Source organism: Mobula birostris, chromosome 20 (assembly GCF_030028105.1).
Source record: "Mobula birostris isolate sMobBir1 chromosome 20, sMobBir1.hap1, whole genome shotgun sequence".
NCBI lineage: Eukaryota > Metazoa > Chordata > Chondrichthyes > Myliobatiformes > Myliobatidae > Mobula > Mobula birostris.
Window position 1 is genome coordinate 60,880,615 of NC_092389.1, and position 16,579 is coordinate 60,897,193.

The 16,579-nt window shown below is 49.4% G+C and overlaps 1 long non-coding RNA gene across 1 annotated transcript; it reads left to right on the forward strand.

The window, feature by feature from the left end:
- The first annotated feature begins 4,387 nt into the window (after window positions 1-4,387).
- LOC140185415 (uncharacterized) lies at window positions 4,388-15,880 on the forward strand. Its single transcript, XR_011882621.1, has 3 exons — window positions 4,388-4,568; window positions 9,571-9,779; window positions 15,578-15,880. It is a non-coding gene; the product is annotated as an uncharacterized lncRNA (long non-coding RNA).
- Window positions 15,881-16,579: the final 699 nt, after the last annotated feature.

Sequence of the window (16,579 nt, forward strand, 5' to 3'; positions counted from 1 at the left end):
TATGATCACTGGAACCAAAGTGCTCCCCTGCACACACTTCCGTCATTTGTCCTAACTCGTTTCCTAATAGGAGAATTAATATTGCATCCCCCCTAGTTGGTACCTCTATATATTGATTTCGAAAACTTTCCTGAACACATTTTACAAACTCTAACCCATCTGGACCCCTAGCAGTATGGGAGTCCCAATGAATATATGGAAAATTAAAATCCCCTACCACCACACTTTATGTTTCCTGCAGTTGCCTGCTATCTCTCTGCAGATTTGCTCCTGCAATTCTTGCTGACTATTGGGTGGTCTATAATACAACCCCACTAATGTGGCCATACCTTTCCTGTTTCTCAGCTCCACCCATAAGGACTCAGTATACAAGCCATCTAATCTGTCCTGCCTGAGCACTGCTGCAACATTTTCCCTGACAAGCAATGCAACCACCCTCGCCCCCCCCCCACCTTCCATTCCTCTGCCTCCATCACATCTGAAACATCGGAACCCTGGAATATGAAGCTGCCAGTCCTGCCCCTCCTGTAGCCAAGTTTCACTAATTGCTATAACGTCATAATTCCACGTGTCAATCCACGCCCACAACTCGTCTGCCTACCCCGCAAACTCCTAGCATTGAAATATATACACCCCAGAAGATTTTTACCACCACTCACAACCTTTCTATTCGCGGCTTTGCTTGAACTTCTAACATCACTTATTTTCACCCCATCTCCACTGTCAGCTCTGGCACTCTCGTTTCTATCCCCCTGCAAATGTAGTTTAAAGCCTCCCCAATAGCACTAATAAACCTCCCTGAAAGGATATTGGTCCCCTTGTAGTTCAAGTGTAACCCGTACTCCCCTTTCTCCGGAATTCTGCTCCATAGCACAATGTTTCTTATTCTTCACCTATTCCCTATTCTTCCTTATCTGTCATCATCTCCCCACTCTGTCTTCTCCCTTTTTCCATCCCCAGTCACCCTTCTGTCTCTCTCCCTCTCTCCCTACACTTCCTCCCCTCTTTTACTACCCCGTCTCTTCTTTCTCGCACCGCACCCTCTCTTCTCTTCCTCACATACCCACTCTCCATTTCTCTCCCGGACCCACACTCCCTTCTCTCTTCTACTCCTCTCTCTCCCTAATTCCTCTCCTCGGCCCCAATCTCCCATCTTTCTTCTCCCCACTCTCACCTCGTTCTCTGCCACCCCCCACTAACCTTTCTCTCTCCCACTCCCCATTCTCACTTCTCACTTTCCCAAACCCCACTATTCCCACTCACTGACGCACTCCGTACATTTCCTTCTCTCCCATACACACTCCCCCACCTTCACTCCCCACTCTCCCTCACTTCTCACTCTCCCTTCTTTCTCTCAAACCGCAAAAGATTCCTTCTCTCTCACACCCTCCCGACTCTACCTTCTCTCTCTCCCACTCCCTACCCTCACTGTGCTCTCTTCCGCTCCATCTTCTACTTTCTCTCTCTGCAACTGGTCCCTCTCTCTCACACTTTCCACCCCTTCCCTCTCTCACATTACCCGCTCCTCCTTCTTTCTCTATCATTCCACACCGCCCTTTCTCTGTGTTTCGAACTCCCCACGCTGCCCTCCCTCTCTCCCACTGCCCACCGCCCTCACTATCTCTCTCTTTCCTTCTCCTCACACTTCATTCTCTCTCTCCGTTCACTGTACCCAATCCTCACTTTCCCACTCTCCACTCTCCTTACTCTCTGTCTCCCACTGCCCACACTCGCTTTTCTTTCTCACATGCACACTCTCCGATTTCTCTCACTTTTCCCACTCTCCCTCATTTTTTCTAGTCCTCGTTCATCTCCCATCTCTTATTCACGCTCTCTCCTCTTCCTTTCTCCCCACTCTCCCTTCCCTTTCTCTCACTCTACCCTTTTTCTCTCTCCCAGTCCACACTCTTCCTTCGGTCTTCTATTACCCACTCCCATCTGCCTCCCCTACTTTCCCTTCTGTGTCTCACACACGCCTCTCCCATCTCTCTCTACCAAACTCCATTCGTGCTTCTCCCAACAGTGCTTTCTCTTTCCCAAACAACAATATAAATTCCCTTTCCCCCACTCCACACTCTCCCTGATCTCTTTCTCTCCCCTCTCTCTTAATTGACTCTCTCCCAGCCTCAATACTTTCACTCGTTGTTTTAGACTTGGGATTGTGTTTTTCATTATATATTGTACTTTTCACTTGCTGTGATCTTACAAACTATCCTGCAGCATCCTTGGAAAGTTCCTACTCCCCACTGATCGAATCTTGTCATCTTGCTGATCTCGATGCTGAAGAGGGGTCTTGGTCTGACAAGTCCACTCGTATTATTTTCCATAGATGTTGCCTGACCTGCTGAGTTCCTCCAGCATTTTGTGTGCGTTATTCTCCGTTACACCTCCTCCCCTCTGCCCATTTCTATTCCCATTTCCTGCACCTCTCTCCTTTCCTCCATTCTTACCCATCCCTCCCACGCGCTGTCACTCCCTCTGTACATCCCGACTGTTCATTGCAATCTCTCTCCCCCTTTATCTCTATCTCTCTCATACACACACACAATCCTCTCCCCTTTATAAGTCTCGCAATCACTCGCACACTCTCCTCCGCCCCAGCCCTCTCCATCTCTTCCACCTCCACTCTAGTCCACCTTTCCTTTCTCTGTCTCTCCTTCCCTCCCTCTCTATCCCATCCCTGTTCCAATCTCCTCCTCTCCTTCTCTCGTTTGCCAAAGTTTCTCTTAAAATTGTTCTCAGTCACTGCCTCCCCACCCTCTATCGCTGCTCACATTCTTCCCCTCCACCTTCCCTCCTCCTTCCCTAGGTGCCTCTCTTCACCCTCTGTCACTGCACCCACTCGCCCTTCGTCCGCCTCGCACATCCACTCTCACCGTCTTCAACCTACTTACCCGCACTCTCCCGTTCTTCCCCCTATATTCTACCCCTTGTACCTTAACATCCCTCTCCTTTACTCCCTTTCTCTCCTCAACACTGTCACATCTGTCCTTCGGCCACCGAGAGAGGGGAAAGATTTGGGGAAAGAGGAAAGAGTTGGACCGAGGGTAGACAGAGACGGACTGGGGGAAATAGTTGGGCCGAGGGTAGACGGAGATGGAGAGGGGAAAAGAGTTGGACCGAGGGTAGACGGAGATGTAGAGAGGGGAAAGAGTTGGACCGAGGGTAGACGGAGATGGAGAGGAGAAAGAGTTGGACCGAGGGTAGACGGAGGTGGAGAGGGGGAAGTGCACTGGCAGAGTCAGTAATTAATTGTATCTCGGCATTTGCCTCGTTATCCTCAGAATGCATATCTGTCCTTCCACCCTGCGTCTCTCCTGCCGATTGTCCTCCTCCTTTCTTCCATCTGCCTTTACAGTACAATGAGAGAGAGAGAGAGAGAGAGAGAGAGAGAGAGAGAGAGAGAGAGAGAGAGAGAGAGAGAGAGAGACAGAGAGAGACAGAGAGAGAGAGAGTCACGCAGGGGGGAGGAGAGGGGGGGGAGGAATAATGAGAGGGAGAAGGTGAGAGTGAATTTCCTCTCCAGTCTGGTTCCACTCAGCCCTGTTTCTCCAGTTTCCCCACTACCTCCTACTTCTCAACTTCCCCCCAGCTCTTTACCCATTCTATCTCTCCTCCTTCTACACTCTTATCTCTCCACACATCTCGTCAACCCTTAGTCTCCCTCCTCCCTCTCCCACTCCCCAACTCCCTCAACTGTGTTTCTCCCTCTTCCTAATGGCCTCTCCCTCCCTCTCCGCTGAGGGTTTGACAGCAAATCACAGTCACTGGAAGTTGACTAAATCCATGTCCTGGATAAAGCTTTTTGGCTGGATGAGGAGGGCGCGGGAAAAAGTATGTTTCATCTGAGTGATGCAGGATTCAGGAAGGTAGGGAGTAAGCAGAGGGGGAGAGGGGTTAGTGTGAGAGTGGTGTAAGGCGGAGAGAGTCGGGAGTAATGGAGGAGAGTGATGGGGAGAGATAGTAGAGCTTGGGATGAGAGAGGAGAAGCGGAGAGAGACTAGAGAGAGGAAGGTGAGAGTGAGAAAAGTGAGAGAGAAGGACGAGATTCGGAGAAAGCTCATAAACAGACCCCTCAGTCCGTCTGGACAGTTCCAGCCATATTCACAGAGCCAGTGCTATTTGCACACAGTTGGAATTTACTCCTATAAACCCTGTCCATCCGCGTGTCGGGTAGGAGCTGCAGAGCTTTGTGACCTGGTATCAAGTCAACAACACTCCCCACCCCTCCATTTCACCAATACAATAGAGCTGGTAACTGAAAACAGGAAGCCAGCTGGGGCGATGCACACATTCCTGTTTACATCAACGGTAGAGGACGAGAGGGTGGACAGCTCCAATTTCCTGAGAGTGAACACCACTAACAGCCTCTCCTTGTCCAGCCACAGGGACACCATCGTTAGCAAAACTCAGCGGCGTCTCTGCTTCTTCGAGACACTGAAGAGAATCAGCAGCTCCGGGACGACCATCGTCTGTTTTTACAGAATACATCCTGTGCGGAAACTAGTCGTGTGGTTAAGGCAACAGCACTGCCAAGCACCGGAAACGCTGCAGAGAGTTGTGAACAAGTTCAGTACATCATGCAAACCATGTACACTGTTTACACATCTCTCTGCCTCAATAAAACAGTGCATATTATCAAAGACCCCACACACGTCCAACATTCTGACGTCCTGAGAGATGCACAACTAACTTCACAATCTATCTAATGCAGTGTTGTGATTAATTGGTCTGTATGATTTGTTAATTTAATTAATTGTCCCCCTACTTTTCACGAAACCTCACTCCCAGTCTCGAGGTGATGAATTGATGTCTATGGACGAGATGCGAATCAAAATTTATCACTGTGCCTTGATTCACTGAAAGCAAATGTCCCAATTTGCACTCATCTCTCCTCTCTCTCTCTCTTCTCATTCTCTCTGCCTGTCACTTTCTCTCTGTCTCTCTCTCTTCTCTCTCCCTCTCTCTTCTCTCTCCCTCTCTCTCTTCTCTTTCTCTTTCCCGTCTCTTTACCCTTCTCTTCCCCCTCTCCTTCCCCCCTCTCTTTCCACCTCCCCTACCTTGTCTCTTCCCCCTCTTCTCCACACCCCTCCGCCACCTGTTCTGTCGCACACTGAACGGAAACAAACAGGCCTCTCCCTCAAACCACAAGCCTTTATCTTCTGAGGGAACATTGAATCTTTCCAACCAGCGAGAAATTATACGACATCTGTAATCCACTGAGCGTGTGAAACAGTCATCACGGTGCGGGGTGGGGGAGTGGTGCTGGTTTGGACGGGTGGGTGGCGGAGACAGCAAGCTACAGGAAAGGAGGAATTGGGGAGAAAGCGGGAGGCAAGCGAAAGGTTGGGAATAATGGAGTAAGAGATAATAAGGGAAAGATGCAGGGCAGTGACTGTGTAGGGAAAGAATGTGTGGAGAAAGAGTGGGAGAGTGTGAACGAGAACGGATGAGGAAAAGAGAGGAGGCAGAGAAATTGAGGAAATGTATATGTATAGAGAGAGAGAGAGAGAGAGAGAGAGAGAGACAGAGAGAGAGACAGAGAGAGAAAGAGACAGAGAGAGAGAGACAGAGAGAGGGAGAGAGAGACAGAGAGAGAGAGGGAGAGACAGAGAGAGAGAGAGAGGGAGAGAAAGAGAGAGAGAGAGACAGAGAGAGAGAGGGGAGATAGAGACAGAGAGAGAGGGGGGGAGATAAAGAGAGGGAGGGAGAGAGAGAGAGAGAGTTAGAGAGAAAGGGACAGAGAGACAGAAGACAGTGGAGCAGAGTGGAGATCCTGGGAAGGGGTTTGGAAGAGGCTGAGGGGAACAAGGAGTGAGAAGTGAGGAAAGAAAGAGAAAGAGAAAGGGGGACAAAGACAAATTCTTCCCATTCTCTGTCATTCTACTCTGCCGCTTCTCCGTGTCTTCCACTCCCCACCTGCCTTCCTTCTCCCCACTGCCCAGTCACCCACACTCCTTCTCTCTTTCCTACTCCTCCACCTCATTCTCTAGCTCTCAGTTCTTTGTACCCAATGCCCACTCTTCCTTGTCATTCTCCCACTCCCCACTTCCTTACTCCTTGTCTCCCACCGCCAACACACCACATTCTGTCTCACACACACAGTCAGATTTCTCTCATTTTTTCCACTCTCCCTCTTTTTCCTCCTACTCCTTTATTTCCCAACTCTCTCCCTCACCTTCTACTCTTCCTTCTCTCCTACACTCCCCACGCTCCCTTCCCTCTCTCCCACTCTACCCGTTTCCCCTCCATCTCGGTTCATATCGTCTGCAGACTTTGTGCCAAAGCCATCAACTACATCATCCATGTCATTGCCATATAGCATAAAATAATCGGTCCCAACACAGACCCCTGTGGAACACCACTTGACATCTGCAGCCAGACAGAAAATATTGCCTCCATTCACACTTGTTGCCTCCTGGCAATCAGCCACTGCTTTATCTGTGCTAGACTCTTTTCTGTGATGTTATGGGCTGGTAGCTTGTTAAGCAGCCTCGTGTGTGCCACCTTTTCAAAGGGCTTCTGAAATTCAAAGTACACAACATCAACCGATTGTCATTTGTCTATCCCACTTGTTATTTCTTCAATTAAATCCTACAGATTTGGCTGCAAACCATGCTGACTACGGCCCTTTTAATCATTTGCCCAAAGTACCATGAGACATCATCCTTAATAATCGACTCTCACACATTCCTATCCATTGAGGTCAGACCGACCGGCCTTCAGTATACTTTCTTCTGCCTCTCGCGCTCTTGAAAAGTGGAGTGAAACTCTTGTACTCGACACTCCCCGGAATCTCTCTTCCACACCACACCGTCCCTTCTTCCTCACCTATTCCCTATTCCTGCTTCTCTCTCTTCATCCCCCCGCTCTGTCTTCTCCCTCTTGCAGTCTCCACTTTCCTTTCTCTCTCTTCACTACACTTCCTTCTTTCTTTTACTACTCCGTCTCATCTGTCTCGCACCGGACTCTCCCTTCTCTGCCTCACAAACCCACTCTCCCAATCCCCGCTGCCCGCCTCTCTCCTGGACCCCACACTCCCTTCTCTCTTCTACTCCTCGCTCTCCCCAATCTGTCTCCCAGTCCCCACTGTCCCGTCTTTCTTAAGCCCCTCTCACCTGTATCTCTGCCACTCCCCACTCACTATTCTCTCTCCCACTCCCCATTCTCCCTTCCTTCTCTCCCAATCCCCACTTCATAGGTATCTGAGTAGCCAGAGCATCAAAGGTTATGGTGAGAAGGCGGGGGAGTGGGACTAAATAGGAGAATGGATCAGCTCATGATAAAATGGCGGAACAGACTCGATGGACCGAATGGTCTACTTTTGCTCCTTTGTCTTATGGTCTTATGGTCTTTTCCCACTCCCTGACACACTCCGTACCCATCCTTCCCTCCGACTACGCACTCTCCCTCTCCTATCTCACTTCTCGCTCTCCCTTCTTTCTCTCCCACCGCACACGATTCCTTCTCTCACACACACTTCCCACTCACCCACTCCTTGCCCTTACTGTTCCCTCTTCTGCTCTATACTCTCCTTTCCCTCTCTGCATCTGGTCTCTCTCTCTGACACTCTCCACCTCTTCCCTCTCTCATATTACCCGCTCCCCCCTCTTTCTCTATCTTTCCACACCGCCCCTTCTCCGTGTCTCCAACTCCCCACGTTGCCTTCCCTCTCTGCCACTGCCCACCGCCCCCATTCTCCCTCTCTCTTTCCTTCTCCTGATACACCTTTCTTTCTCTCCGTTCACTGCACCCAATCCCCGCTTTCCCACTCTCCACTCTCCTTGGTCTCTGTCTCCCACTGCCCGCACTCGCTTTTCACTCTCACTACACACTGCCCTATTTCTCTGATGTTTCCCACTCTCCCTCATCTTCTCTCCGGCTACTTAATCTCCCATCTCTTCTAACACCTTCTGCCCTTCCTCCCTTCTCCCACTCCCCACTCTCCCTTCCCTTCCTCCTCTCTCCCACTCCCCATTCTCCCTTCCCTTCCTCCTCTCTCCCACTCCCCACTCTCCCTTCCCTTCCTCCTCTGTCCCACTCCTCACTCTCCCTTCCCTTCCTCCACTCTCCCACTCCCCACGCTTCCTTCCCTTCCTCCTCTCTCCCACTCCCCACTCCCCACTTTCCCTTCCCTTCCTCCTCTCTCCCACTCTCCACTCTCCCTTCCCTTCCTCCTCTCTCCTGATCCCCACGCTCTCCACCCTTTCTCCTCTCTCCCACTCCCCGCTCTCCCTTCCCTTCCTCCTCTCTTCCACTCCCCACTCTCCTTTCCCTTCCTCCCACTCCACCCTTTTTTCTCTCTCCCAGTCCACATTCTTCCTTCGGTCCTCTATTACCCACACCCATCTCCCTCCCCTACTTCCCCTTCTGCGTCTTACGCACGCCTCTCTGATCTCTCTCTCTCCCAATCCCCATTCTTGATTCTCCCAATAACCATTCATGCTTCTCCCAACATTGCTTTCTCTTTCCCACGCAGCAATATAAATACCCTGTCCCCAACTCCGCACTCTCCCTTCTCTCTCGCTCCCTCCGTTCTCTCTTAATTGACCATCTCTAACCGGCCACACCATCCCATCTCCCCATTACACTCCCCACTCCTCCAGTAGCCACTCTTCCGTCTCTCTCTCTCTCCCCACTCTCCCTTCTCACTCTCCCACACACAATCCTTTCTCTCTCTCCCTCCACTTTCCTCTCTGCTGTTCCGCTCTTTGTCGTCTGTCACTCCCATTCCACCCTCTCCTTATTCTCTTCCTCACGGCACAATTCCTTCTCTTTCCTCGCCCCACTCTCCCTTCTCTCTTCTAGCACCTACACTGCTGTCCCCCTCCCACTCCTTCCCTTCTCTGTCTCTCACTCCCTACTACACTCTCTCTGCCAATCGTGTTCCACTCTCCTACTCACCACTCGCAACTCTTCCTTCACTCATTCACACTCACTACCTTCCACTTCCCAATCACCACTCCTCTCTCCGTCTCGCCATTGTCCCTTCCTCCTCTGTACCTCGCCACTCATCACTCTGTCTCTCCCACACCTCACTGTCCGTATTCTCTACATCAACCCACTTCCCCTTCTCTCTCCCCCTGCCTTTCCTCTCCCCCCCACCGCTTCGTTCTCTGCTGCTCTCCCAACTCGCACTTGTCTGCCTCCCATCCTTCACTCTCCCTTCTATCTCTCCCATACCCACTCACCCTTCATTCTCCCATTTCCCACTCTCCCTTTTCGCTTCCTATCCCGCCACTCTCTTCCACTCCACAATCTCCCTCCTCTTTCTCCCGTTCCCCTCTCCCCTTTCCCTGTCTCTCACTCACCACTCTCCTTTCTACCCCACTCCGCACTCTCCCTTCTCTTTCTCGCGCTTCCCACTCTCTCTCTTCTCTCTCTCTCTCTCTCCCCACTCTCAATAGATAGTAGACAATAGGTGCAGGAGCAGGCCATTCAGCCCTTCGAGCCAGCACCACCATTCACTGTGATCATAGCTGATCATCCACAATCGGTATGCAGTTCCTGCCTTATTCCCATAACCTTTGATTCCGCTATTTTTAAGAGCTCTATCCATCTCTTTGCCAGGGTCCGGGATGTCTCTGACCGGGTGCACGACATCCTGGTACGAGAGGGAAAGCAACCAGTAGCCGTGATACATGTTGAAACCAACGACATAGGCAGGAAGAGGGATGAGGTCCTGAAGTGTGAGTTTCGGGAACTAGGCAGAAGGCTGAAGAACAGGACCTCAAGGGTGGCGTTCTCAGGATTGCTGCCAGTGCTACGTGAAAATGATGGTAAGAATTGGAGGAGATGGCAGTTGAATGCGTGGCTGAGGAATTGGTGCGGGGAGCAGGGTTTTAGATTATTAGATCATTGGGATCTCTTCTGGGGAAGGTACGACCTGTACAGATTGGATGGGTTCCACCTGAACTCGAGGGGGAGCAATATCCTTGCAGGTAGGTTTGCCAGCATGGTTCGGGAGGGTATAAACTAATTTGCCAGGAGGATGGGACCCAGAGCGATAGAGCAGTGAAAGAAGTGCATGGAGTAAAGCCAGATCTAACATACAGAGAGGCTTTGAGGAAAGAAAAGCAGAATAAACGGTGTAAAGGCAGTAAGGTAGAAGGGCTGAAATGTGTGTACCTCAATGCAAGAAGCATCAGGAACAAAGGTGATGAACTGAGAGCGTTTATACATACATGGAATTATGATGTAGTGGCTATTACAGAGACTTGGCTGGCACCAGGGCAGGAATGGATTCTCAATATTCCTGGATTTCAGTGCTTTAAAAGGGATAGAGAGAGGGCGGAAAAAGGGGAAGAGGAGTGGCATTACTGGTCAGGGATACTATTACAGCTACAGAAAGGGTGGATAATGTAGCAGGAGCCTCTTTTGAGTCAATATGGGTGGAAGTCAGGAACAGGAAGGGAGCAGTTACTTTATTGGGGGTATTCTATAGCCCCTTGGTAGCAGCAGAGATACAGAGGAGCAGATTGGGAAACAGATTTCGGAAATGTGTAAAAATAACAGGGTTGTTATCATGGGTGACTTTAACTTCCCTAATATTGATTGGCACCTGATTAGTTCCAAGGGTTTAGATGGGGCAGAGTTTGTTAAGTGTGTCCAGGATGGATTCCTGTCGCAGTATGTGGACAGGCCGACCAGGGGGAATGCCATAATAGATTTAGTACTAGGTAATGAACTGGGTCAGGTCACAGATCTCTCAGTGGGTGAGCATCTGGGGAACAGTGACCACAGTTCCCTGGCCTGTAGCATTATCATGAAAAAGGAGAGAATCAGAGAGGACAGGAAAATTTTTAATTGGGGAAAGGCAAATTATGAGGCTATAAGGCTAGAAATTGCGTTTGTGTATTGGGATGATGTTTTTGCAAGGAAATGTACTATGGACATGTGGTCGATGTTTAGAGATCTCTTGCAGGATGTTAGGGATAATTTTGTCCCGGTGAGGAAGATAACGAATGGTAGGGTGAAAGAACCATGGGTGACAAGTGAGGTGGAAAATCTAGTCAGGCAGAAGAAAGCATCATACATGAGGTTTAGGAAGCAAGGATCAGATGGGTCTTTTGAGGAATATCGGGAAGCAAGACAGGAGCTTAAGAAGGGGCTGAGAAGAGCAAGAAGGGGGCATGAGAAGGCCTTGGCGAGTAGGGTAAAGGAAAACCCCAAGGCATTCTTCAATTATGTGAAGAACAAAAGGATGACAGGAGTGAAGGTAGGACCGATTAGAGATAAAGGTGGGAAGATGTGCCTGGAGGCTGTGGAAGTGAGCGAGGTCCTCAATGAATACTTCTTTCCGGTATTCACCATTGAGAGAGAACTTGCTGATGGTGAGGACAATATGAGTGAGGTTGATGTTCTGGAGCATGTTGATATTAAGGGAGAGGAGGTGTTGGAGTTGTTAAAATACATTAGGACAGATAAGTCCCCGGGGCCTGACGGAATATTCCCCAGGCTGCTGCACGAGGTGAGAGAAGAGATTGCTGAGCCTCTGGCTGGGATCCTTATGTCCTCGGTGTCCACGGGAATGGTACCAGAAGATTGGAGGGAGGCGACTGTTGTCCCCTTTTTCAAAAAAGGTAGTAGGGATAGTCCGGCTAATTATAGACCAGTGAGCCTTACGTCTTTGGTGGGAAAGCTGTTGGAAAAGATTCTTAGAGATAGGATCTATAGGCATTTAGAGAATCGTGCTCCGATCAAGGACAGTAGGCATGGCTTTGTGAAGGGCAGATCGTGTCTAACAAGCCTGATAGAGTTCTTTGAGGAGGTGACCAGGCATTTAGATGAGGGTAGTGCAGTGGATGCGATCTATATGGATTTTAGTAACACATTTGACAAGGTTCCACACGGTAAGCTTATTCAGAAAGTTAGAGGGCATGAGATCCAGGGAAGTTTGGCCAGGTGGGTTCAGAATTGGCTTGCCTGCAGAAGGCAGAGGGTGGTGGTGGTGGAGGGAGTACATTCAGATTAGAGGATTGTGACTAGTGGTGTCCCACAAGGATCTGTTCTGGGATCTCTACTTTTCGTGATTTTTATTAGCGATCAGGATGTGGGGGTAGAAGGGTGGGTTGGCAAGTTTGCAGACGACACAAAGGTTGGTGGTGTTGTAGATAGTGTAGAGGATTGTCAAAGATTGCAGAGAGACATTGATAGGATGCAGAAGTGGGCTGAGAAGTGGCAGATGGAGTTCAAACCGGAGAAATGTGAGGTGGTACACTTTGGAAGGACAAACTCCAAGGCAGAGTGCAAAGTAAATTGCAGGATACTTGGTAGTGTGGAGGAGCAGAGAGATCTGGGGGTACATGTCCACAGATCCCTGAAAGTTGCCTCACAGGTGGACAGGGTAGTTAAGAAAGCTTATGGGCGTTAGCTTTCATAAGTCGAGGGATAGAGTTTAAGAGTCGCGATGTAATGGTGCAGCTCTATAAAACTCTGGTTAGGCCACACTTGGAGTACTGTGTCCAGTTCTGGTCACCTCACTATAGGAAGGCTGTGGAAGCATTGGAAAGGGTACAGAGGAGATTTACCAGGATGCTGCCTGGTTTAGAAAGTATGCATTATGATCAGAGATTAAGGGAGCTAGGGCTTTACTCTTTGGAGAGAAGGAGGATGAGAGGAGACATGATAGAGGTGTACAAGGTAATAAGAGGAATAGATAGAGTGGATAGCCAGTGCCTCTTCCCCAGGGCACCACTGCTCAATAGAATAGGACATGGCTTTAAGGTAAGGGGTGGGAAGTTCGAGGGGGATATTAGAGGAAGGTTTTTCACTCAGAGAGTGGTTGGTGCGTGGAATGCACTGCCTGAGTCAGTGGTGGAGGCAGAAACGCTGGTGAAGTTTAAGAGACTACTAGGCAGGTATATGGAGGAATTTATGGTGGGGCATATGGGAAGCAGGGTTTCAGGGTCGGCACGATATTGTGAACTGAAGGGCCTGTACTGTGCTGTACTATTCTATGTTCTTTCTTGAAAGCATCCAGAGACTTGGCCTCCACAGCCTTCTGGGGCAGAGCATTCCATATATCCACCACTCCCTGGGTGAGAAAGTTTTTCCTCAACTCCGTTCTAAATGGCCTACCCCTTATACTTAAACTGTGGCCTCTGGTTCTGAACTCACCCATCAGCGGCAACATGCTTCCTGCCTCCAGCGTGTCCAATCCCTTAATAATCTTATATGCTTCAATAAGATCCCCTCTCAGCCTTCTAAATTCCAGAGTATAAAAGCACAGTCTCTCGAATCTTTCGACATCTGACAGTCACGCCATCCCGGGAATGAAACTTGTGAACCTACGCTGCACTTCCTCAATAGCAAGAATGTTCTTCCTTAAATTTGGAGACCAATACTGCACACAGTACTCTAGGTGTGGTCTCACCAGGGCCCTGTACAACTGCAGAAGGACCTCTTTGCTCTTATATTCAATTTCTCTTGTTATGAAGGCGAGCATGCCATTAGCTTTCTTCACTGGCTGCTGTACTTGCATGCTTACTTTCAGTGACTGATGTACAAGAACACCTCGATCTCGTTGTACTTCCCCTTTTCTTAACTTGACTCCATTTAGACAATAATCTGCCTTCCTGTTCTTACCATCAAAGGGGATAACCTCACATTTATCCACATTAAACTGCGTCTGCCCACTCACCCAGCCTGTCTAAGTCACTCTGCATTCTCCGAACATCCTCCTCACAATTCACACTGCCACCCAGCTTTGTGTCATCGGGAAATTTGCTAATGTTACTTTTAATTCCCTCATCTAAATCATTAATATATATTGTAAACAGCTGCGGTGTCCCACTGGTCACCGCCTGCCATTCCGAAAGGGAGCCATTAATCGCTACTCTTGTTTCCTGTCTGCCAACCAATTTTCTATCCATGTCAGTACCCGACCCCCAATGCCATATGCCCTAATTTTGCCCACTTATCTCCTATGTGGGACTTTATCAAAGGCTTTCTGAAATTCCAGGCACAGTACATCCACTGGCTCTCCCTTGTCCATTTTCATAGTTACATCCTCAAAAAATTCCAGAAGATTAGTCGAGCACGATTTTCCCTTCGTAAATCCATGCTGACTCGGACCGATCCTGTTACTGCTGTCCATATGTGTCGTAATTTCATCTTTTATAATTGACTCCAGCATCTTTGCCACCACTCTCGCTCTCTTTCTCCCCCACTCCCCACTCTCCCTTCTCTTTCTCGCGCTCCCCACTCTCCCATCTCTCTCCCACAGCCTGCAACCACTTCTCACTCCCACTCCCTATTGTCCCTTCCCTCTGTCTGAATGCCTTATTCCCATCTCTCTCACACACTCAATCTCAGATTTCTCCCTCCCTTGCACTACCCACTCTCCGAATTTTCTCTCGCTTTCCCGACTCTCCCTCCTCAGTGACGCAGGCCGACGCTTCTTGTTTGCCTTCCCACAGCTCTCGCTCCCTTCTGTGTTGTACTTTCCACTCTTCTCTGTCACCAACCCAAGTTCCCTTTTATTTTCCACACAATTCTCTCTCCCACTTCTACGCCCCACCAAGCACACTCTCTTCACTCCCAACCAAAAATGATCTTTCTCCCACTCTCCACACTCCTTCTGTCTCTCCCATTGAACATTCTCATGTATCCTTTTCCCACTCCTCGCTCCCGGTGTCTCTCTCTCACAGTTCCTACCCTTCATTCTCTCTATCCCACCCACAACTTCCCACCAACCCTGCGTTCTCCCTCTATGGAACCCAACTCCTCTCTCTCCCTTAACTTTCTCTCCAACCCGCTCTCTTCCTTTTCTGTCTAGGTCTCCCCATTACCATTTCCCTCTCACCAATCTCAGTTCTCAGTCTCCCACTCCCCACTCTACATTCTCTGTGCCAATCCCCACCCTGCATTGTCGCTTTTCCACTGATACTCTCTCGAATGTTATTTCCCTCCCACAGCCTAACCCTTTCCATCTCTCCCATTACCCATCGGCTCTTCACTTTCCCTCACTTGACCACCTTCTCTCTACCCCACTCCCCAATCTCCCTTCTCTCCCCCCACTCCCCAATCTCCCTTCTCCTCCCCACTCCCCAATCTCTCCCCCCACTCCCCAATCTCCCTTCTCTCCCCCGACTCCCCAATATCCCTTGTCTCTCTCCCCCCACTCCCCAATCTCCCTTCTCCCCCACTCCCCAATCTCCCTTCTCCCCCCAACTCCCCACAATCTCCCTTCTGTTCCCCCACGCCCCAATCTCCCTTCTCTCCCCCCACTCCCCAATCTCCCTTTATCTCTCACCCTGTCTTCTCTCTCTCCCACTCCCCACTCTCGGTTGTCCGTCTCCCACCATGATCTTCCTTCTCTCTCACATTCACTGTCTCCTTTTTCTCTCTCAATCCGCACTCTCTGCTCCCTCTTCAACTCCATTCCCCATTCCCCTTTCTTTCCCCTTTTCCTTCACTCTAACCCCTCCAAATCTCACCATTGCTCTAACCCACTTTTACTTATTCTCCTCCATTTCTGTTTCCATTCACACTGCCACTCTGTCTACCCCTTTCACTGTCCAGTGGTCTTTGGTTTCCCTTTTCTTCACCGCATTCCTCTTCTTCCTGATTTTAGCAATGGTGCACACAGACACATCCGAACACCTCCTTTTCTAGGAACATGTTCCCTGAACGGATGCCCGCATGGGGCGTGCTTTTCTAACTGGGAATTTCGGACAGCCTGGCCTTGTTTTGCTGAATGCGGTTTGACGCAGAGGGGAGGCAGATGGAATGAAGTCTGAGTGTGAGAGGGAGAGGAGCGAAATCGTGCATGGAAGAGCGGAAAGAGAGCAAGGAACTGCGAGAGATTTGCAGAGGAACACAGAATACGCTGGTGGAGCTCAGCAGCCCACGGAGTTTCTATGGAAAAGAGTGAACAGTTGGCCTTTTGGGCCGAGACCCTTCATAAGGGTTTCAGCAGGCGTAGTGGTAGCTTTATGGCCGGTGTATTGCTCACAGCGCGTTCCAGTGCGCAAGGAGCTGAGTGAAATGTCAGTTCTTCTAGGTAGTCGCAGAAGAGCCGGACTCGAATGTTAATTACATCTCCTGCGAATCGTAATAAGCTGTTTCTACTTAATAGCGAATGAAATATGCAAGTGATCATAAAATGGCCGACCTGATGTCGAAGCTCAATTGCTGAGCAATGAAGTAACAGGGCGTAAACAACGGCTGCAAAGTTACAAGTAAGAGAGACATCGACTGGCGAGAAATAAAACTGCAAAGAAAATCTGAAGGGACATAACAATCAGCACTTGAAATAATTTCACTTACATGATTGAATGCTGTTTGTTTTGCGGTAACGGTCCTGCGCAAAGACAAATAGTACAATAAATTGCCACATTAAATGAATATGTTGAAAAAAAGTGATTATCTAAACTGGCAGAGCGATGCTGAACTGAAATGATTCCCGGTGCACTCCTGGTTTGATGTTTGATATTGTATGTGTTGCTCGATCGCTTTTTGCCATTTCTGTAATTTCTTCTTTCCTCACGTGTTAGGTGTTTGATGTTTGCCAATCTTAGAGTTGCACTCTGAATAAATACTTTGATCATAAATATACTTTGAAGTTTTCGGCCAT